Source organism: Scyliorhinus torazame, chromosome 21 (genome assembly GCF_047496885.1).
Source record: "Scyliorhinus torazame isolate Kashiwa2021f chromosome 21, sScyTor2.1, whole genome shotgun sequence".
Classification (NCBI taxonomy): Eukaryota; Metazoa; Chordata; class Chondrichthyes; order Carcharhiniformes; family Scyliorhinidae; genus Scyliorhinus; species Scyliorhinus torazame.
Window position 1 is genome coordinate 117,094,005 of NC_092727.1, and position 24,289 is coordinate 117,118,293.

General features: G+C 49.1%; 1 protein-coding gene across 5 annotated transcripts in view; it reads right to left on the minus strand.

Annotated features, from left to right (window-relative positions):
• The window catches only part of LOC140398563 (uncharacterized), a 132,751-nt gene that overhangs the window by 95,957 nt on the left and 12,505 nt on the right, over window positions 1-24,289 (minus strand). The window lies entirely within an intron of this gene.

Consider the following 24,289-nt stretch of genomic DNA (forward strand, 5'->3'; position numbering starts at 1 on the left):
CAAAAAACGATGCCGGAGAATCCGACAGCCGGCGGCGGGGCGGGATTTGCGCCTCCCCCCGGGGATTCTCCGACCTGGAAGGGAGTGACCTTGGAGTGCTTGTTCACAGGTACTTGAAAGTGACCGGACAGGTGGACAAGGTGGTCAAGAAAGCCTCTGGAATGTTTTCCTTTATTGGGCGGGGTATTGAATACAAAAGCAGGGATGTAATGCTGGAACTGTATAAAAAGCTCGTTAGGCCACAGCTGGAGTTTTGTGTACAGTTTTGGTCACCACGTCACAGGAAAGACATAATTGCCCTGGAAAGATTGCAGAGGAAATTTATAAGAATGAAAATTGCAGCTATGAAGAGAGATGGGATAGGCAAGGGTTGTCCTTAGAACAAAGGAGGCTAAGGAGTGACTTAATTCATGTGTACAAAATTATGAGGGGGCTAGATAGAGTAGACAGGAATAACTAGTATCCCCTAGCTGAGGGGTTAATTACCAAGGGGCATAGTTTTAAGGTGATTAGTAGATAATTTGTGTGGTAAACCACTGTTGCACCGCTATTAGGTGATGTATGGTAGGACCTGTACTACAGGTTTGCCAGTAGTCGCAGGTACGCTCAGTAGGCAGAGTATAAATATGTGTGTCCTCCATTCTGCAGCCATTTCGCCAGCTGCTGTGGGAGGCCACACATCTTAGAGCAATAAAGCCTCAGTTGTACCCAACTCAAGTCTTTGTGCAATTGATCATGCATCAATTTGCTGGAATTCTCCGTTTAGGAGAATATGGACGAGATCTGTGTTGCACCCTCAAAGCAGCAGCCAGTAGATGCCAGGAGGTCCCTCTTCTGGGACCTACCAGATTCACCACGCCTCGTGAGATCAAACGCGATCTTGGGAGAAGTCGCGATGCGAATCCTGCCCATTTTGCAGGATCGCTTTCTGGAGAATCTGCATATTATCGTGAGACAACAAGTCTCACACTAATATGCAGCTCCCTGAGGTAACCAGGGCGCAAGGACCATTGTCCTGGGGACCTTGGGCGAGTGCCGTCCGGTGCTGGTCTCCACAATCGGGGACCAGACAGAATGGCACTCGTGGGGATCTCACAGGGGATTGGAGGCCTCCATGAGCTTGCCCTCTGGCCAGCATGGCACCCTGGCACTGCCATCTGGGTGCCAGCCTGGCACTGGGCAGGGGCACTGCTAGGGTGCCGGTGTGGCAATGCCAAGGTGCCACGCTGGCATTTTGCACGACGGGGATCAGGCTGGGGTGCCTGGTGCGGGGAGGTGCAGGCTGGGGTGGGGAGGCGAGGTGAGTTGGGGCTTGGGGAGGGGGGTTGAGGGTTGCGTCAGGGTGTCGAGAGATCGGGCACCATTTACAAATGGCGTCCCAATCTCTCCCTTGCACAGAGGAGTTGTGGCGAACGGAGCTCCTCAGTGCAGACAATGGGAGTAAGTGCGACCTTGGCCAGGCATTCCCAGCTTAGGCCTCCAATCTACCCCAATGACTGTTTGATAGTGTGCTGGTTCTCAGCACTCTGAGCCCTAGGAAACACCTGACCAATCGTGCTACGGGACTCTGTTCCCATTCGGGTAGATCGCACGCTATGTGTTGCCACCGGGACTGAATAGCGTATGATTCACATGTCCATTGGGGGAGCTATTGAGTAAGCGAGTCAGGACATGCAAATGGGCCGGCACTGTGCCAGTACGAATCGAGAGCAATTCCCTACCCAGTGGGCATTGTAACTGCTGAGGCCGGAGTTAGCGTCAAAGAGCCTGGCAGTTGGAGCTGCTTTTAAACGCTCCACTTACCACACTCACTGCAGCCACCAAGGTGGCTCACAGAAGCCCCCCCCCCCCCCCCCCCCGGGTTCGGTAGTCTGAAGTGGACCCAAAGCTCCATGTCAATGAGGAGCGGAAGAACACCCTCTTCCCCAGAGTGGGCCGCAGACTCAAGTCTGCCCACCTGAATAACGCCTGGGAGGTGGTGGCAGAGGCAATCAGTGCTGCCAGCCTCACCAGGAGGAGACGGCTGGTGATCCTGAGGGATGGGGACAAGGTGAAGCCCAGAACCAGGGAGGGTTCCAAATGCCACAGTGCAGGTGGCCTCTGGTTGGGGTGAGCTCTGTTGATCCCCTGCTTCCTCTGCAATGGGACAGCACGTCTGTGGAGTACCAACACCTGGTGGGCCACTAATTGAGCGTGGCCCTTAATGATACAGCTGGGGTATGAGGGTGACCAGAGGGGCAGGCTGGGTGGGCTCCCAGATGACCAGAGTGAGCATTCAGAGGACACACGCAGTGCTCAGCAGCCAGAAGTTTTTAAGTAGCACCAAAGGTTTTAAAACACAAACTGCAGCAACACGGTCTGAGCCAGTCCATCCCGATTCCGAGGGGGATACCCCGAGTCCACGGATCTGGCACCAAGTTGTTCCCTCTACTGCCCCCGGCCTGGGCAGCCAGTTTTGCATGGATCCACTGGCGCGGGGCGCAAACCTCGATATCGTCACAGTGACGGATCGGGGCGTGGTATTGGAATCAGTGCCAGGTGCAAAACAGATCATTTTCCATTTCGCGCGGTTCTCCGCGTGATCGCAATTCCTGCTTCCAGCGTCGCGAAGCGGAGAATTTGGCTTCAGAACATACAATACTCAACATGCTGAAAGATCAAACTGTAAAAAAAATTTAGGATGTTGGCATCTCGATAACAAATTATACAGTGCAGTGAACCGTCTGAAGTCATTTTGCAGGATTGATTTTCAGACAAAGATTTGACATCAGGCCACAGTGGGAGATAATAACGAGGGCGACTGGAAGTTTGGGACAAAGAGTCAGATTATAGGGAACATGTTGAAGAGTGGGAGAGAGGCAGAGGGGCTTAGGAGGGAAATCTCGACCTACGGGGCAGGTAAAGCCGCCAAATGGCAAGGGTGAGATACTCTCAATTACGACTCAGGAGAAAAGGTTGATAATTCAAAGGCTTTAATTACCAGAGAACCAGACAGCTGCCGAGAAGTGTGCTCACTGCACACTGCTCACTGAACGTAACCTTTTATACAGTTCCCTGGGGGCGGAGTCCCCCAGGGTTCCAAACCCTGTCTTAAAGGGGCCTACGCATTAAAGGTACGTAGATGCAGTGACACCTGTGTAGCTTAATAGATCACCTCAAAATGAGAAGTGCGTGGTTCAGGAGTCGGATGTAGGCTCGATCAGGTAAGGACAGTATGTTTTTCAGCAAGCTGTGAAAGGTTGGAGCGTTAGGATTTAAAATACCAGGTTTCTGTAAAATACTCAGTCAGATGTCCACCACGGCCCTCATCTGTAACAACCATAGGTTCACTCCCACAATAATGGACCCCACCGACAAAAGGTGGGGATCGGACGAGGGGACGATGACGGTTAAGGACAGTACACGGACGATAAAGTGGGGCCCCGGGGGGAACTCATGGAGAGGTTCCAGCTACCAAGAGGGAACGACCTGAGATACAGTGAAGTCAAAAATTTCCTCCGCAAAGAAACAACGATGTACCCTAGATACTAGGACACTCACTAGTAGAAAGACTGCTGAATGCGAGCGTTCTAGGGGAGGGGAAGCGTGGGGACATGTATGGGTGACTGCTGGAGGAGGTACGCTCCCCCGTGAACAAGACCAGGAAAATATGAGAGGAGGAACTAGACATAGAGATAGGGGGCGGATCTGGATCGAAGCACTGCACAGGGCGGACTTCACTTCCACATGGGCATGGCTGAGCCTAACGCAGCTAAAGATGGTGCCCAGAGCCCACCTAACCAGAACCCGAATGAGCAGGTTCTCCCAGAGGTGTAGGACAAACGCGAACGATGCCAGGGAGGCTCGACCAACCACACCCACATGTTCTCGGCTTGTGCAGACTTGCCAACTACTGGACGTCCCTCTTCGAGGCAATGCCCAAGGTTGTGGGAGTGATGGTGGAGCAATGTCCAAAGGGGACAGTCTTCGGGGTAATAGATCAGCCAGAGCTCTTCATGTGGAGGGGGCCGACGTCCTAGCCTTTGCCTCCTTGCTCACCAGCCGGAGAATCATGCTCGGCTGGCGATCGGCAGCACCACCCATGGATGCAGACTGGCCGTCTGATCTGGCGGAAATCCTCCGGCTGGAGAAAATAAAATTTGTCATCCGCAGATCGGAAGAGGGGTTCCATAGGACATGGAGGCTGTTCACCAACTTGTTTGGACACGTGGTCGTAGCCAGCAACCAACTAAGGAAGGGGGAGAGAGGGGAAGGGAGAGGGGAAGGGAGAGGGGGTGACAGCGTGGGGGGGGGGGGGGGGGGAGAGGTGAAGGCAAACAAAAAGGATCGCAAGGTATGAGCAGGAGGGACAAAGCTGTAAGGGACCAGTCTGATGACAAGCTAAGGCCCAAACCAAATTGTAAATAAATGCATGTAAATAATATGTGTCTTGGCCATATTGGGGGGGGGGGGTCGTCATGGCCATAGTTGTTATGAAGATGCTCGTTGTAAATCTATGGGTTGGATTTTGCGTGGTCTTTTTCTGAAAGTGTATAATTTATAATTTGCTGGAAATAAAATCTGAAAACTCAATAAAAAACATCTCCAAAAGAAAATACTCAATCAGCGGACAGGACTATATTCAAAATTATACCGGAGGTGTTGTGGCTAATTCCTAGCAAAGACCTTGTGTAAGGAGATAAACACAATCTTCGATGCCTGATTTTCCTTTGTGCACATAGAACAACATCCTTTATCTTAAGAAGAAACCAGATGTATTAGAGAGGGTGACTGACCCCAGAATAAGAAGGATTCTGAAGAGAACGCTCAGAAAGCTTCTTGGTGAGCCAAATGTCTGAATATCTGCCAATTTCTAATGGTTAAAGCATTTGCATATCTAAGGCTGCATTAACATTGCAACAATATTATTGGTACAAAGTAATTTTGCTTTAAACATCCTCTGTACATATGAGCATACAGATGATCACGGAGCAGAGTAAATCATTCAGACCCTGGGGTCAGCTCTGCCGTATGATAAGCTCATGGCTGATCTATTAGTAACATCAAACCTACATCCTGCCTTTCCCCGATAGCCTATCACCCCTTTGTTACCAAGAATCTATCCACCTCTGCCTTCACAATATTGACAGACTCTGGGCTGGATTCTCCGGTCCCTCATAGAACATAGAACAGTACAGCACAGAACGGGCACTTCGGCCCTCGATGTTGTGCCGAGCATTGTCCGAAACCAAGATCAAGCTATCTCACTCCCTGTCATTCTGGTGTGCTCCATGTGCCTATCCAATAACCGCTTGAAGGTTCCTAAAGTGTCCGACTCCACTATCACAGCAGGCAGTCCATTCCACACCCGAACCACTCTTAGTAAAGAACCTACCTCGGACATCCTTCCTATATCTCCCACCCTGAATTTTATAGTTATGCCCCTTGTAACAGCTACATCCACCCGAGGAAATAGTCTCTGAACGTCCACTCTATCTATCCCCCTCATTATCTTGTAAACCTCTATTAAGTCGCCTCTCATCCTCCTCCGCTCCAAAGAGAAAAGTCCTAGCTCCCTCAATCTGTCCTCATAAGACCTATCCTGCAAACCAGGCAGCATCTTGGTAAATCTCCCTTGCACCCTTTCCAATGCTGCCGCATCCAGCTGCGTGTTTTTCGGCAGCGTGCCGCTCGCTGGTGGCGGGATTCGCCACCCCCGCCGCTTGTCAATGGGATATCCCATTGAAGCCACCCCACTCCACCGGGAAACCCACGGCGGGAGTGCGCTGCTGGCGGGAAAAGCGAATCCCAACAGACGGAGAATTCCGGCCTCTGCTCCCACCAGCTTTACAGGAACAGAGTTCTAAAGAATCACAACCTTCTGAGAGAAGAAATGTCACTACTTCTCTGTTTTAAATGGGTGACCACTTATTTTTAAACAGTAACCCCTAGCCTTAGATTCTCCTCCAAGAGTAAATATTCACTCTGTCAAGATCCTTCAGGATCTTATATGCCTCAATCAATTCACCTTACTCTTCTAAATTCCAACGGATACAAACCTTCACTCATAAGACAACCCAAGCATTCCAGGTGTTAGTCTGGGAAACCTTCTCTGAAGTGCTTCCAATGCATTTACATCCTTCCAAAAATAAGATGACCAGTACGGTACTCAGTAGTCCAGATGTGTTCTCTCTCGTTCCCTCTCCAACTGAAGCATAACCTCCCTACATTTGTATTTAATTCCCTTAACAATAAAGTTGTAGTGCTCCTCCAGATTCAAGGGCCAACCTGCTTACAATTCCTTGGGGGTTGGAATCCAGGAATGATTGGATGATCCACTACTGAATTTTCCAAATGCTGGAACCTCATCCTAACTTTAGAGCTCAGCCGAATGAAGGAGTAGGCCCAGGGTCCCCTTCGTGTCCATTCTCAATTCTGAAAATTGGGGCTGGGGCATTGGTTCTGAGGTGCAAAGTCCGACTGCTTGTTTTACAGGTTCAGCCACATCAGTAAAGGTGGCTGTGCAGGATGTACCTGTTTAAGTAAATACTGCTGTTTTTGTCGGAAAGGTTAAATGGAATGTGGCTTTAAACATTGTGAGCCAGCTTTCCATTCATAGGCTTCCAAAGATCCAGAGGCAGTGAATCACTAGAATCATCCAGTACAGAAGAGGCCTTTCGGCCAATCAAGCTTGCACAGATAACAAAAATGCTCTAAATCCACACTAATCCCACTTCCCAGCACTTGGCCCAAAGAACAAAGAACAAAGAAAAAATTACAGCACAGGAACAGGCCCTTCAGCCCTCCAAGCCTGCGCCGATCCAGATCCTCTATCTAAAACTGTCACCTATTTTCTAAGGATCTGTATCCCTCTGCTCCCTGCCAATTCATGTATCTGTCTAGATGACGCTATCGTGCCCGCCTCTACCACCTCCGCCGGCAATGCGTTCCAGGCACCCACCACCCTCTGCGTAAAGAACTTTCCACGCATATCTCCCTTAAACTTTTCCCCTCTCACCTTGAACTCGTGACCCCTAGTAATTGAGTCCCCCACTCTGGGAAAAAGCTTCTTGCTATCCACCCTGTCTATAATGATTTTGTAGACCTCAATGAGGTCCCCCCCTCAACCTCCGTCTTTCTAATGAAAATAATCCTAATCTACTCAACCTCTCTTCATAGCTAGCGCCCTCCATACCAGGCAACATCCTGGTGAACCTCCTCTGCACCTTCTCCAAAGCATCCACATCCTTTTGGTAATGTGGCGACCAGAACTGTACGCAGTATTCCAAATGTGGCTGAACCAAAGTCTTATACAACTGTAACATGACCTGCCGACTCTTGTACTCAATACCCCGTCTGATGAAGGAAAGCATGCCGTATGCGTCAATGTCCAGAGCCTTGAATGTTCTGACATTTCAGGTGCTCATCCAAGTTCTTGTTAAAGATTGCGAGGTTTCCTGCCTCATCTAACCCTCCCCCCGCCACTCGCCACTCGCCAGGCCGTGCTTTCCAGATTGCCACCACCCTCTGGGTGAATTGTTTTCATCAAATCCCCTCTAAACCTCCTGCCTTTCACCTTAAAATTCTGCCCCCTTGTGATTGACCTTTCAACTAAGGGGAACACCTACTTTTCATCCACCCTGTCCATGCCCCTCATAATCGTATACACCTCAATCAGGTCCCCTCTCGGCCTTCTCTGCTCCAAGGAAAACAACTCAAGCTTATCCAGACCCTCTTCATTGCAGAAAGCATGGGTTTATCAACGTGCCAGTTGCGTGTCTGCCTGGGCCCAACACAGCAGCGCCTGGAAACTGGAAACAAAAAGCGAATTCAAGGGGAAATTTCACGATAACAAACATTGAAGATTGTGAGTGAGTCACAATAATAATCCATGCCTTGTAGGTGCAAGAGGAAGCAAAACTGATAACAGCTCCAGATAGTTTGTCTGCCGAAACAGATTAGGAAGGGAATGAAGACAAAAGAGAAACCGGAGAAACAGTGGGCAGCACGGTAGCACGGTGGTTAACACAATTGCTTCACAGCTCCAGGGTCCCAGGTTCGATTCCCGGCTTGGGTCACTGTCTGTGCGGAGTCTGCCCGTGTGTGCGTGGGTTTCCTCCAGGTGCTCCGGTTTCCTCCCACAGTCCAAAGATGTGCAGGTTAGGTGGATTGGCCGTGCTAAATTGTCATTAGTGTCCAAAATTGCCCTTAGTGTTGGGTGGGGTTACTGGGTTATGGGGATAGGGTGGAGGTGTGGGCTTGGGTAGGGTGCTCTTTCCAAGAGCCGGTGCAGACTCAATGGGCCGAATGGCCTCCTACTGCACTGTAAATTCTATGATTCTATGAGGAAGTCATACTCTACGTCCCAGATCACAAGATGATTAGTGAGATGTAAAAACCATTGGCCCAGATTGACTCATCCATCCACCCTTCGCTCACCCCACTCACACCTCGGTGGGCAAAAGTAGTGGACAGGCTTCTGGGGCACATCCTGGTTGGAACCGCACAGTTGCAGATGCACATCATGTGGAGGCAGGAACGTCCGGGGGGGACAGCAGTCGGAGGTCTGCTGGATCCCTGCTGGGTCCCAGTCCGATGTCGAGCCTCTGGACTTGGCTATCCCAGAGCTCATGCAGGCGAGAGGGTGCGGCCATGAGATTTAGAGGGGGATGTCAGCGACAACCCAGTGGGTCCATGGCAAAGGCTGCGTGTGCAGGAGATGGCCCGGCAATGCGTGGCACTGAGGCCAACACTGCTGGGGTGGCAACTGCAGTGGAAAGCCTGGTGCACGACGTCGGCACCATGAGTGGTGGAATCGAAGGCGTGGCTCAGTCAGTGACAGCCATAGCTGAGCGCCTCAACAGCATGTCCGAGTAGCTGGGGAATGTGTCCATGTCGTAGGTGGACCTTTCCAGGTGCTGCGGAGCATGTTCCAGTCCCAGGTGGGAATTGCCAAGATGCTGGAGTGCATGTCCCAATCTCAGGTGGGCATCGCTGAGGTGCTCCTGAACGTGACCTGGGACTGTACTCATTGGAGTTTAGAAGGATGCGGGGGGGATCTTATTGAGACATATAAAATTATGAAGGGAATAGATAGGATAGATGCTGGCAGGTTGTTTCCACTGGTCGGGGAAAGCAGAACTAGGGGGCATAGCCTCAAAATAAGGGAGGTAGATTTAGGACGGAGTGTAGGAGGAACTTCTTCACCCAAAGGGTTGTGAATCTCTGGAATTCCTTGCCCAGTGAAGCAGTTGAGGCTCCTTCTTTAAACGTTTTTAAGAAAAAGATAGATGCCTTTCTAAAGAATAAAGGGATTTGGGGATATGGTGTACGGGCCGGAGAGTGGAGCGGAGTCCACAAAGATCAGCCATGATCTCATTAAATGGCGGAGCAGGCTCGAGGGGCCAGATGGCCTACTCCTGTTCCTAATTCTTATGTTCTTATGTTCTTATGTGACCCCGGTCACTGAGGACCGTGTCACCGATCTGCACCCCCCCTCCACCCTCCCCTGGCCCCAGCCCCCGGGCTCCCTGCTACGGGACCTGACCCCCTTCCAGATGAAGCCATGTCCTATGTGAAACAGGTAATGAAGAGGGCCTCTCTGGTCCTCTGGGCAGGCCGGATCCTGGCCGCCGCCTGTCGCGGGTTCTCCCCAGACATGTCCTCCAGCCCTTCCTGGTCCGGCTCCTCCTCAGAGGTGGCCGCATGTTCCTCCTCCTCCCCCTCCAGCACATCGCCCTGTTGCTGTGCCAGGTTGTGGAGGGCACAGCGGACCACCACCAAGAGGCCGACTCTCCGGGGGGGGGGGGGGGGGGGGGGGGGGGTGTACCACAGGGCGTCACCAGAGTGGTCGAGGCATCGAAACCGCAGTTTCAGCAGCCTGATGCACCGCTCAATGACAGCATGGGTGGCCGCATGAGCCTTATTATATCGGGTCTCCACATCGATCACAGGCCTTCGTACTGGTGTCATCAGCCAGGTACTAAGCGGATACTCCTTATCTCCAAAGAACCAACTGGTCATCCTGTGTATCTCTCGAAGATGCCAGGTATCTCGGAGTGTCCCAGGATGTAGCTGTCGTGCACACTCCCTGAGAAGTGTGCACACATATGCATGAACGTCATGTGGTGGTCGCACATGAGTGTTCCTATATTAAGGGTTGTACGGTACAACCTGCACTACAGGTTCACCTGGGCCCCTGCATGCTAGCTCCGCCCAGGAGCCGGGTTATAAATATGCGTGGCCTTCAGCTCGCAGCCATTTCGTCAGCTGCTGTAGGAGGCCACACTTCAGATACTAATAAAGCCTCAGTTTGAATTCACCTTCGTCTCCAGCCAAATTGATCGTGCCTCAATGAGTTAGACATTCAGGGAGTGGAACCTCTTCCTGTTGATAAAGGGCACCCCCAGACCACCTGGTGTGCGCAAAGTGACTGCTGCATCTGTGGTGTTGCTGCATCTGTGGTGTTGATGCCTCTGAAGTTCAGGCAAAGTGTCCAGGCCTTACAGCCTGATTGGGATGCTAGGCAGTGACAACCGCCTGTGACATGGCACGTGTACCCACGGGGATCCACTTGGGAGTTGTGAGATGCTCACGTTACTAGTATTGCAAATTCCCCATTAGCAATAGCCTTCAGCTGTGCGGCCAGCAGCTGCTGCAGTCAGTGGGAGTTAAAGTGATCTTCACCATATTACTGTGGATGGGGTTCTGTCCTGTTTTTTTTGGCAGGACGGACAGCCAGCAGCTGGTGCTGCCCCCGTTATGGGTATACACAATCTGAGGGGTGGCATCCCCGACCCGCGAGCGTAGCCCAGGGGCGACCCCCCTCCCAACAATAACAGCCCACCCCCTGACCGAGCTCATCCCCTCCCGGGAGATTTCGAAGATGGTTACTCGCCTCCTCGGATCCCCACTGCAGCCATGGCGCTAGCTTCACGTTTTTAAATAGGTGTACGAAATGGTGCCCACATGACCGCTCGCTGGGGAGGCGGTTAGATCATGGGAATGCATTCAACAGGGGGCCCTTCCCGTTATTGGGATGAGAATTGGCCTTAATTGGTGATTATTGGTTCCTCGACAGGATCCGCAACTCGCCAACGGGAGCGGCTGGTTAGATCGGAAACTGATCAGTTCCCAGCTTGGTTCCCAATTTTGGCCTCTCGCACTATCTAACCAGCGAGCTCGTTCTCTCGCCCGGCGTGACGTGGCCGTTAGATTGCGCCCATAATGTTGGTTGCCACACTGCCTACTGTTAAATGCAAGGTGTTGGTGGTTTTTCCACTATGCCAGCACAATCGAACAGCTTCTGGGAAGAATGTATATTTGTACGAGTCAGATGAGGACCTCAAATAGCTTCCTGTTACAGAATGACAGAACTTATACTGAGCAGAGAAAGGCCATTCGGCCCATCGCGTCTGCACTAAGTCTCCGAATGAGCATTTCACCGGGTGCCATCCTCCTGCCTTCACCCCGTAACATTGCCCAATGTTTCTGTTCAAATAATCATCTAATTCTGTCTTGAATGCCTCGACTGAACCTGCCTCCAGCACATTCAGCTGGTGCAATCCAGACCCAAACCATTCGCTGTGTGAAAATGTTTTTCCTCACATCAGATTTATTTCTGTTGCCAACTATTTTAAATCTGCCTCTATTTCTCGATCCTTTTACGAGCTGGAACAGTTCCTCCCCGTCTACTCTGTCCAAACCCCTCATGATTTTGAACATCTCTAACAAATCTCCTCTTCGCCTTCTTCCCTCCAAGGAGAACAGTCCCAGACTCTCCAATCTGTCCTCATGACTGAAGTTTCTCATCCCTGGACCCATTCTTGCCAATCTCTTCTGCACTCTCTCCAATGCAGTCACATCCTCCCTAAAATGTGCAGTCCAGAACTGTAGACATCCAGCTGAGGTCTAACTAATGCCTTGTTCAAGTTCAGCATAACCTCCTTGCTCTTGAACTGTGTGCCCCTATGAATAAAGTCTAGAATACTGGATGCTTTATTAAGAGCTCTCTCTACACGTCCTGCCACTTTTAATGACTTATGCACCGATACAATCAGGTCCCTTGGCTCCTGCGCCCCATTTAGAGTTGTACACTTTATTTTATATTGTCTCTCCATGTTCTTCCGTTCAAAATGTATCCCTGCACACTTCTCCACATTGAACTTCATCTGCCACCCATCCGCCCATTCCACTAACTTGTCTCCGCCCTTTTGAAGTTCCACACTGCCTTCCTCACAATTTATCGAGGTTGCTACAGTCCCTTTTATTCCGTGAGCTGTAACTTTTCTCAGAAGGCTGTTGTGCGGCACTTTATCAAATACCTTTTGGAAGTCCAAGTACACCACATCAACAGCATTGCCCTCATCAACACTCCCTGTCACCTCTTCGAAAAACTCCTGCAAGTTAGTTAACCACTAATTTCCTTAAGAAATCCATGCTGGACCTCCTTAATTAACCCGCATTTGTCCATGTGATTATTTCTAGATGTTTCCCCACCACTGAAGTTAAACTGACTGCTCTGTAATTGCTGGGATTGTCCTTATTCTTTCTGAACAAGGGCTTAATATTTTCAATTCTTCAGACCTCTGGCACCATCCCAGAATCTAAAAGACTGAAGAATTATGGCCAATGCCTCTGCAATTTCCACTTTCACTTCCCTCAGTATCCTTGGATGCATCTCATCCAGTACAGGAGCCTTGTCAACTTTAAGCACAGACGGACTATCCAACACCATCTCCTTTATCAATTTTAAATCCTTCTGGTGCCCGAGTTCCCCCAACCTTCGCCATGGCCTGGGTGCCAACTTCTTCCTTGGTAAAGACTGATGCAAATTATTTATTTAATATCTCAGCCATGCCCAGAGTCTCCATGTGTCAATTCCTTTTTATGGTCCCTACTCAGACCTATACTCCTTTATTTAAATGCCAAAAGAAGACTTTGCGATTCTATTTTATGTTAGCTGCCTGTCTCTTTTCCTGCCCCCACTTTACTTCTCTTATCTGCTTTTTTACCTCCCCTCGGAACCTTCTGTACTCAGCCTAGTTCTCAGTTGTATTTTCTACCTGACACATATACCATGTACCATGTGCGTGCAGGAGCTCAGCTTCAACATCACCCAAGAAGCTCAACAACATTTGGGACAAGTTGGCCCGCTTGATTAAAACCCGATCCACCACCTTCATATTCATTGCCTCCACCACCAGCGCACATTGGCAGCAGAGTGTGACATCTGCAAGATGCACTGAAGTAATTCGCCAAGGTTCCTTCAACAGCACCTTCAAAACCCCTGACCCCCCCCCCCCCCATCCTCTACAAGAGCAAGGGCAGCAGGCATATTGGAATACCACCACCTGCAAGTTCCCCGCCACCCTGACCTGGAACTATATTGCCGTTTCTTCATTCTCGCTGGATCACAATCCTGGAACTCCCTTCCTGACATCAATAGGCCATTTGTAGAAGGTAGGCCTGACATGGATCTACTTCAGGAGAGGGGCATAGGTGCCTGCACTCTTAGGGTCCTTTTATCCTCACTTAGAGCTAGTTCAACATAACTCATGGAAACAAATATTGCCCATTTCAACATGCAGTAATTTGTACAATCTGTTTCCTCCCAGCTAAGGGGCGGGATTCTGCGGGAATCGGCGGGGCGGGCAACTCCTGCGGGAAGGAGTGGCATGAACCACTCCGGCATCGGGCCAAAGGTGCGGAATCCTCTGCACCTTCAGGGGCTAGGCCGGCGGCGGAGTGGTTTGCGTTGCGCCAGCCGGCGGTGAAGGGGCTTGGCGCCACGCCAACCGGCGCCGAAGGGTCTCCGCTGGCCGGCGCGAGTTGGCGCATGCGCGGGAGCGCCAGCGTGTGCTGGCGTCATCCCAGCGCATGAGCAGGGGGTTCTTTGCGTCGGCCATGGCGGAGGACCACAGCGGCCGACGCGGAAGAATAGAGTGCCCCCACGGCACAGGCCCGCCCGCGGATCGGTGGGCCCTGATCGCGGGCCAGGCCACCGTGGGGGCACCACCCGGGCCAGATCCCCCCCGAGGATCCGGTGGCCGCCCGCGCCGCCAGGTCCCGCCGGTAAGGAGCTACTCTAATTTACGCCGGCGGGACCAGAAAACAAACGGGCGGCCACTCGGCCCATCGCGGGCAGGAGAATCGCCGGGGATCCACTGCTAGCGGCCGCAGGCCGGCGCAGCGCGATTCCCACCCCAACCAAATCCCCGGCGCCGGAGAATTCGGCAGCCGGTGGGGGTGGGATTCATGCGGGGGGTCGTAGAATCCCGCCCATGTTTTTGGGATTCTTTTATGTTGTATGTAACCTGTAAATTCCATCCCTTATTAAAATTAATTTAGCTGAATGATAGCATTTTCAAATCTGTGGATGGTGCCTGGGTTCAAACCTCATTTAATCATAAGATCTAGGCTGGGCCTTCACTGGCGTACAGGGAGATTATTGATCATTGATTGAATCATTACGGCACAGAAGGAGGCCATCTGTGACAGGGTAGATGCTGAGAGGCTGTTTCCCCTTGTGGGAGAGTCTAGGACCAGAGGACATAATCTCAGAGTAAGAGGTCACCCATTTAAGACAGAGATGAGGAGAAGTTTATTTTCTTTTTTTAATAAATTTAGAGTACCCAATTAATTTTTTCCAATTAAGGGGCAATTTAGCGTGGCCAATCGACCTAGCCTGCACATTTTTGGGTTGTGGGGCGAAACCCACGCAAACACGGGGAGAATGTGCAAACTCCACACGGACAGTGACCCAGAGCCGGGATCGAACCTGGGACCTCGGCGCCGTGAGGCAACAGGGCTAACCCACTGCGCCACCGTGCTGCCCAAAATGTATTTTCTGAGCGTGTGTAGCCATCTGGGATGGCCACGTCCAGATTACAAAATGGACACTTGCAAAGAATGCAGGGAAAATTGGACAATACTAAAAAAACAAGCAGGTGCAAGCTCTGTCTGTTATTCTCAGACAGGACAGAAACTGCCAAGCAACCTACATACTAATGAGCCATCTCCGGGGACAAAAGGGAAACATTTAGATACACAATGTTAAGGCAGACACCCCGGCGCCAGAAGAGACTAAGACAAAGCAGACCAACGGTCACTAGGACATGCCCAGCAATCAGGGAATCACCCCTCTATTGGAGGAAGATCGATACGGATGATTGGGAAAGACCCAATTAGTTGAGGCCAAGTTCAAGGCCCGTCCAAAAGCGCGCGAAGCCCTTTTCAGTATAAAAGGTATTCCCCAAGGGAGAATCTTCCTCCTTTGGCTTTGGCTCTCTGCGAAGAGAGAGACCAGCCTAGCAGCTGCATCAGACCAAGTAAGTTCCAAGTCAACGCACGGTACAAGATGTACGCTCCTAGTTGCTACCCTGTAAACAGCTCAACACAGCAGCCTCAGACCCGAGCAACGGCCATTGTTCCTCTGACTAAGTGGGCACCCGAAGCTAAGTATAGGCTTTAGTAATAGTGGTAGTTTAGTTTGTAGAGTTTATGCATGAGTAGATTTGACTGTGTTTAAATAAATGAGCATTGTTTTTGAACTTACTAACTGGTGTATCGAGTCATTGATCAGTATTCGAGGTCGCAGCGACCAGTAGAGTAGGACAGTGTCCCGTTTGGGAAGATGAGATCAAGAAATATCTCAAAGGGAAAGGATGGCCCCTTTAGAACATAGAACATAGAACGATACAGTGCAGTACAGGCCCTTCGGCCCACGATGTTGCACCAAAACAAAAGCCATCTAACCTACACTATGCCATTATCATCCATATGCTTATCCAATAAACTTTTAAATGCCCTCAATGTTGGTGAGTTCACTACTGTTGCAGGTAGGGCATTCCACGGCCTCACTACTCTTTGCGTAAAGAACCTACCTCTGACCTCTGTCCTATATCTATTACCCCTCAGTTTAAAGCTATGTCCCCTCGTGCCAGCCATTTCCATCCGCGGGAGAAGGCTCTCACTGTCCACCCTATCTAACCCCCTGATCATTTTGTATGCCTCTATTAAGTCTCCTCTTAACCTTCTTCTCTCCAACGAAAACAACCTCAAGTCCATCAGCCTTTCCTCATAAGATTTTCCCTCCATACCAGGCAACATCCTGGTAAATCTCCTCTGCACCCGCTCCAAAGCCTCCACGTCCTTCCTATAATGCGGTGAACAGAACTGTACGCAATACTCCAAATGCGGCCGTACCAGAGTTTTGTACAGCTGCAACATGACCTCATGACTCCGGAACTCAATCCCTCTACCAATAAAGGCCAACACTCCATAGGCCTTCTTCACAACCCTATCAACCTGGGTGGCAACTTTCAGGGATCTATGTACATGGACACCTAGATCCCTCTGCTCATCCACACTTCCAAGAACTTTACCATTAGCCAAATATTCCGCATTCCTGTTACTCCTTCCAAAGTGAATCACCTCACACTTCTCTACATTAAACTCCATTTGCCACCTCTCAGCCCAGCTCTGCAGCTTATCTATGTCCCTCTGTAACCTGCTACATCCTTCCACACTGTCGACAACACCACCGACTTTAGTGTCGTCTGCAAATTTACTCACCCACCCTTCTGCACCCTCCTCTAGGTCATTGATAAAAATGACAAACAGCAACGGCCCCAGAACAGATCCTTGTGGTACGCCACATGTAACTGAACGCCATTCTGAACATTTCCCATCAACCACCTGTCTTCTTTCAGCTAGCCAATTTCTGATCCACATCTCTAAATCACCCTCAATCCCCAGCCTCCATATTTTCTGCAATAGCCTACCGTGGGGAACCTTATCAAACGCTTTACTGAGATCCATATACACCACATCAACTGCTCTACCCTCGTCTACCTGTTCAGTCACCTTCTCAAAGAACTCGATAAGGTTTGTGAGGCATGACCTACCCTTCACAAAGCCATGCTGACTATCCCTGATCATATTATTCCTATCTAGATGATTATAAATCTTGTCTCTTATAATCCCCTCCAAGACTTTACCCACTACAGACGTGAGGCTCACCGGTCTATAGTTGCCGGGGTTGTCTCTACTCCCCTTTTTGAACAAAGGGACCACATTTGCTATCCTCCAGTCCTCTGGCACTATTCCTGTAGCCAATGATGACATAAAAATCAAAGCCAAAGGCCCAGCAATCTCTTCCCTGGCCTCCCAGAGAATCCTAGGATAAATCCCATCAGGCCCCGGGGACTTATCTATTTTCAGCCTGTCCAGCATTGCCAACACCTCTTCCCTACGTACCTCAATGCCATCTATTCTAATAGCCTGGGTCTCAGCATTCTCCTCCACATCATTATCTTTTTCCTGAGTGAATACTGACGAAAAATATTCATTTAGTATCTCGCCTATCTCTTCAGACTCCACACACAACTTCCCATCCCTGTCCTTGACTGGCCCTACTCTTACCCTAGTCATTCGCTTATTCCTGACATACCTATAGAAAGCTTTTGGGTTTTTCTTGATCCTACCTGCCAAATACTTCTCATGTCCCCTCCTTACTCGTCTTAGCTCTCTCTTTAGACCCTTCCTCGCTACCTTGTAACTATCCATCGCCCCAACTGAAACTTCACACCTCATCTTCACATAGGCCTCCTTCTTCCTCGTAACAAGAGATTCCACTTCCTTGGTAAACCACGGTTCCCTCGCTCGACGCCTTCCTCCCTGCCTGACCGGTACATACTTATCAAGAACATGCAGTAGCTGATCCTTGAACAAGCTCCACTTATCCAGTGTGCCCAACACTTGCAGCCTACTTCTCCAACCTATCCCCCCAAGTCACGTCTAATGGCATCATAATTGCCCTTCCCCCAGCTATAACTCTTGCCCTGCGGTGTATACTTATCCCTTTCCATCACTGACGTAAACGTCACCGAATTGTGGTCACTGTCCCCAAAGTGCTCTCCTACCTCCAAATCCAACACCTGGCCTGGTTCATTACCCAAAACCAAATCCAACGTGGCCCGCCTCTTGTTGGCCTGTCAACATATTGTGTCAGGAAACCCTCCTGCACACATTGTACAAAAAACGACCCATCTAATGTACTCGAACTATATCTTTTCCAGTCAATATTTGGAAAGTTAAAGTCTCCCATAATAACTACCCTGTTACTTTCTCTCTTATCCAGGATCATCCTCGCCATCCTTTCCTCTACATCCCTAGAACTATTTGGAGGCCTATAGAAAACTCCCAACAGGGTGACCTCTCCTTTCCTGTTTCTAACCTCCGCCCATACTACCTCGGAAGATGAGTCCCCATCTAGCATCCTCTCCGCCACCGTAATACTGCTCTTGACTAGCAGCGCCACACCTCCCCCTCTTTTGCCTCCTTCTCTGAGCTTACTAAAACACCTAAACCCCGGAACCTGCAACATCCATTCCTGTCCCTGCTCTATCCATGTCTCCGAAATGGCCACAACATCGAAGTCCCAGGTACCAACCCATGCTGCCAGTTCCCCTACCTTATTTCGTATACTCCTGGCATTGAAGTAGACACACTTCAAACCACCTACCTGAACACTGGCCCCCTCCTGCGACGTCAAATCTGTGCTCCTGACCTCTATACTCTCATTCTCCCGTACCCTAAAACTACAATCCAGGTTCCCATGCCCCTGCTGCATTAGTTTAAACCCCCCCAAAGAGCACTAACAAATCTCCCCCCCAGGATATTTGTGCCCCTCAGGTTCAGATGTAGACCATCCTGTCTGTAGAGGTCCCACCTTCCCCAGAAAGAGCCCCAGTTATCCAGAAATCTGAATCCCTCCCGCCTGCACCATCCCTGTAGCCACGTGTTTAATTGCTCTCTCTCCCTATTCCTCATCTCATTATCACGTGGCACGGGCAACAACCCAGAAATAAGAACTCTGTTTGTTCTAGTTCTGAGCTTCCATCCTAGCTCCCTGAAAGCCTGCCTGACATCCTTGTCCCCTTTCCTACCTATGTCGTTAGTGCCAATGTGGACCACGACTTGGGGCTGCTCCCCCTCCCCCTTAAGGACCCGGAAAACACGATCCGAGACATCACGTACCCTTGCACCTGGGAGGCAACATACCAAACATGAGTCTCTCTCGCTCCCACAAAATCTCCTATCTGTGCCCCTGACTATCGAGTCCCCAATTACTAATGCTCTGCTCCTCTCCCCCCTTCCCTTCTGAGCAACAGGGACAGACTCCGTGCCAGAGGCCCGTACCCCATGGCTTACCCCTGATAAGTCCCCCCCCCCCCCACAAGTATCTTTGGAGTGGATTCTGCGATAATGAGGAAACAGGACCCGGGAGTATAGGACATACTTGGTGGGAGAACCTGTCAAAGAGCCACAAGAAGAGCTTAGGGAAAGCTCGCAATCCAATGGCAATCGTGTCCTGTTTGGCACAATTGCGAGGCACCGAGGAGGTCATTCGGACGTTCCGTAGAGTGATAGAAGAGAGAGACAGAACCAGTGAGGTAGATGTGAGTGAGGTAGAGAAGGAGAATCGAGATTTAAAACAGCAGTTAGCAGCAAGGGACAGAGAGGTGGATGATGCCAAGTGGGCACATCAGTCTTGTCTCGCGCATTTGAACAGTTTTCAGACGCGATATGATAAGGCCTACCAGGACACGCAACGTGCGGTCTTGGTAAGACAAGAAACAGAACAGCAAGTTGAGAAATTGGAGAAACAGTGCACTGATTTAAAAGCAGCCCTACGAGCACTCCATACTTCCACAACGGAACAAAGGCAGAGCTCCATAGACCACGCAAAGTGTATTGAGTCATTGATCAGTATTCGGTTCTGAACCTTGTGGCGATGTCAAAAGATACCTGGCGACTCTTGAGCAAATGTAATTAAACAGAGCCAAATTAAGAGCCAACCAAAGAGAGCAACAGATGTGGATGTGAATTGGTTTATTGTCACGTGTACCGAGGTACAGTGAAAAGTATTCTGCAAGCAGCTCAGCAGATCATTAAATACATGAAAAAAACCCAGAAAATACATAATAGGGCAACCCAAGGTACACAATGTAACTACATAAATACCGGCATCGGGTGAAGCATACAGGGGTGAAGTGTTAATCAGGTCAGTCCATAAGAGGGTCGTTTAGGAGTCTCGAAAGTGCGGGGAAGAAGCTTTTTCGAGTCTGTTCATGAGACTTCTCAAACCTTTGTATCTCCTGCCCGATGAAAGAAGTTGGAAGAGTGAGTAAGCTGGGTGGGTGAATCTGTGGAATTCTTTACCCCACAGAGCTGTGGAGGCTGGGACATTAAGTATGTTTAATCAGTAAGGGAATCAAGGGTTATGGGGATAAAGTGGGAAAGTGGAGTTGAGGGCTATCATATCAGATCAGTCATAATCTCATTGAATGGTGGGGCAGACATGATGGGCCAAATGGCCAACTTCTCCTCCTACATCTTATGGTCTTATGGCCCAAGGAGTGCATGCTGGCTCTTTGTAAAGCAATCCAATCAGTCCCATATCTCCAATTTTATTTCTGGCAATTTCCCATCCAATTTCCTTTGGAAAGCATTGTGCAGCCTTTTACACCAGCTGTTACAATGATGCTGCGGCTTGCTCAGGTGGCTGTAGAAACTCCAATGACACTTTTACAAGGTAAAACATGGGGTTTCCGCTTGTGTCCTAGTTAGCATTAATCCCTCAAGTAATACCACCAAAACAGATTATCTAATCATTCATCTCCCTTGCTGTGTGCAATGTCTGTACGGGGCACAACTCAACCGCAATGTTTGTTTACTTAACAACATTTGTCCTCCAGCACCTTCCAGAACACTGGGATCGATGCCCTGACAATAATATTATTCAAGGGCACCAGGCAAACCATTAACGTTTCATACAAACTCTTTAACAAAGCTCATAAGGATGAGGCCCACCAAGACCCCAACAAGAGCAGGCCACCCACAAAGGGAGACAAAACAACTCCCGGTGAAGAAGGAAAGGGAGGGAATTGGAGATAAACATCTGTATGCCATTTAGTTTCACACACTTGAGGCAATTATTTGTCTCCAGAAAATTGTTTTCGATAATTTTACAGCTTGGCCTATTCCTCGGGACGATTTGCCCTCCGTCTATTGTAACTTTGAGTTTGATATTTTTATTGAGAGGTCAGTTCATGTGTACGACAGTTAGGATCAGAGGGTTTGAGAGGCTGAGGAAAGTGTAGAATAAAGTAAGGCTGTCTATTTCTAGGAGTTGGCAATGTCTGAATCTGACTCAACAAATTGTGTTGTTTCAACAAATTCACATCTCCGTTACTAACCACCCATCAGGGCTTAGACAAGCTGCTCTGTGAATGAGTTAACCCCCTACTTGCCAGTTATCAGAGAAGTCAGGTATCAAATCACCATTTAAACAGTGAAAATGCAAATAATTAGTCAATGGGATCATTAATGAAATAAATAAGAGGTTAAAAAGGAAATTCAATTATGTCACAGTAAGTATTTACTTCTTGTTCATTTTAAATTTACAGCTGAGATTAATTTAGGATTTGACTTCATAAATAATTTTATAATCTTTACTGTCACAAATAGGCTTACATTAACAATGAAGTTACTGTGAAAAGCCCCCAGTTGCCACATTCCAACGCCTGTTCGGGTACACGGAGGGAGAATTCAGAATGTCCAAATTACCTAACAGCACATCTTTCGGGACTTGTGGGAGGAAACCGGAGGAAACCCATGCAAGACACAGGAAGAACGTGCAGACTCCGCACAGACAGTGACCCAAGCCGGGAATCGAACCTGGGACCCTGATGCTGTGAAGTCATAGTGATAACCACTGTGCCACCATGATGCCCAATTCAGTCAGTCTACTGAATTGATTGAAGTTTATCTGTTAATCGTTCATGGGTTTGAGCACACTAGCAAGGCCAACATTTTCTGCCCACCCCTATTTGCCCTTGAGACGGTGTTGCGTAGTCACCGCCTTGAAATGCTAGAAAACATAGAGAGTAGATACACTCACAGTCTACACACTTGTAGTCAGCAATATATCCAGAACTTGGTAAGCCTCCATCTTATGAGCTGACTTGAAAGCACCTATTTGCTTTATTTTTTCTCTTGGAGGAGAATGTCAGTCTGCTCACAGGTCAGAGTGATAAATGTCTCTGTGGCGATGTCCTTCATTCTTGCTGGGTACTCAGTTCCAGGAACAATATACCCCCTGCACTATTTAGAACTAGCACTAGGGGTCATTGTTTAAAATAAGGGATCGCTCATTTAAGGCGGAGTTGAGGCAGAAATCTTTTCTCTCAGAGGGCGTGAGACTCTGGAGCTCTCTTCCTCAAAACCCAATGGAAGCAGAATCTTGGAATATTTTTAAGGCAGAGTTAGATAGATTCTTGATTAACAAAGGGGGGGTTATAGGTTATTGGAGCCAGGCATGTACGTGGGGTCGAGGTTACAATCAGATCAGCCATGATCTTACTGAATGGCGGAGCAGGCTAGAGGGGCCGAGTGGCCGACTCCTCCTAATTTGTGTTTTCCTATGTTTAGCTACATTCGGATATATCTTTCAGGCTTAAATCGCGCCTCTCTTTTAAAAAAATAAATTTAGAGTACCCAATTAATTTTTTCCAATTGAGGGGCAATTTAGCGTGGCCAATCCACCTGCACTTCTTTGGGTTGTGGGGGTGAAATCCACGCAAACACGGGGAGAATGTGCAAACTCCACACGGACAGTGACCCAGAGCCGGGATCGAACCAGGGACCTCGGCGCCATGAGGCAGCCTTGCTAACCATTGCACCACCGTGCCGCCCTGAGGCTGTTTTTCTATAATATAATAATAATCTTTATTGTCACAAGTAGGCTTACATTAACACTGCAATGAAGTTACTGTGAAAAGCCCCCAGTCGCTACATTTCGACGCCTGTTCGGGTACAAAGAGGGAGAATTCCGAATGTCCAAATTACCTAACAGCGCGTCTTTCGGGACTTGTGGGAGGAAACCGGAGCACCCGGAGGAAACCCACGCAGACACGGGGAGAACATGCAGGCTCCACACAGACAGTATTAAGAGGTCTCTGCTAACTTGCTCAATGGCGCAGTGACTGGATGAATGCTATTGCCTGCAGCTAAGACATAGAGATCAGAGAGGAGCAGACTTGACGAGAAGGGACATTATGATTGTCACAACTAATTGCAGAGTCCCTGGATAAGGGAAAGAAGGAAATCCTCAAGATTCCGGGTCACTAGTTCCATGAGTCACATGGTAATAAAATTAATAGTAAAACCAAAGAGAGGCGCATGTACAGAAGATATTAAACCAGATCAAGAATGTTCAGATGCTGCTATCGAGTGTCTGGAGGATTGAAACATTTCTCGTAACACTTACAGTCTCCCGTCTAAGGTTAGATTCAAACCAAAGATGAAACGGTAAAAGTGTCCCTGATTAACCACTAGCTGAGAGTGTCGGAGGGCACACGGCGACAGGTAACCCATACCATCACTTGACCACCATGCGCTTGTTACAGGCAAGGGCTGTCCAATCAGCACATTCTTCTAACACCCACTTTCCGTCAAACAGATGAGCAGCAGCCACAAACACGTTCCAAAAAAATTAACGAGGATCACGAATACTCTTCATGTTTGAGCCTAGATGGTGGATATGCGCAGACTATTCAGCCAACGAAGCATCACAGCTAAGTCTTGTTTTCTCCTCAATGGTCAGTTTAAAAAAAAAAAATTAAAACATTGGACAAAATTAATTACAAGTGGAGTCGCATTATCCCTTGTCCTCTCAAAGCCATTTTATCTGGGAGATCTGCAAGCAAGATGGCAAAGAGGCTTTCAACACATGTTAGCTGAACACGACGTCTAACAGTGACGGGTTCAGTAGACTATCGTTTGCATGCTGCCTCCCTGATTTCAGCACTGACTGGATTATACAATTGACTTTGTCGTTGGAAAAAGCAACAAGATTTTCTTTTATATATATGGAAGCAAAATGCTTGAGATACTTAAGGAAAACAAGGCTAGGTTAATGGAATGGCTGCAGATGGCCTGTGTGCCATTTGTTCTCCACCTGGTGAAGGTATATACCAACAGCATCCTTCCAGTATTTGTCCAAAATGACCTTGTTCATGTTTGAGCCTGAACAGGGAATATTAGCAGACTATTCAGCCAATGAAGCATCACAGCCAAGTCTCGTTTTCATCTCAATGGACATGCACGCAATGCCTTTTTCCAGCAATAATCACTGGATTGCAGGCTCTGGCTAATTTTGCCCTCCCCAGCTCAAGTGTAACACGCCAACCACTCCCAATTGTATTCTCCCTACATTTTGCTAACAGTTTTGTTCCTGATCTTG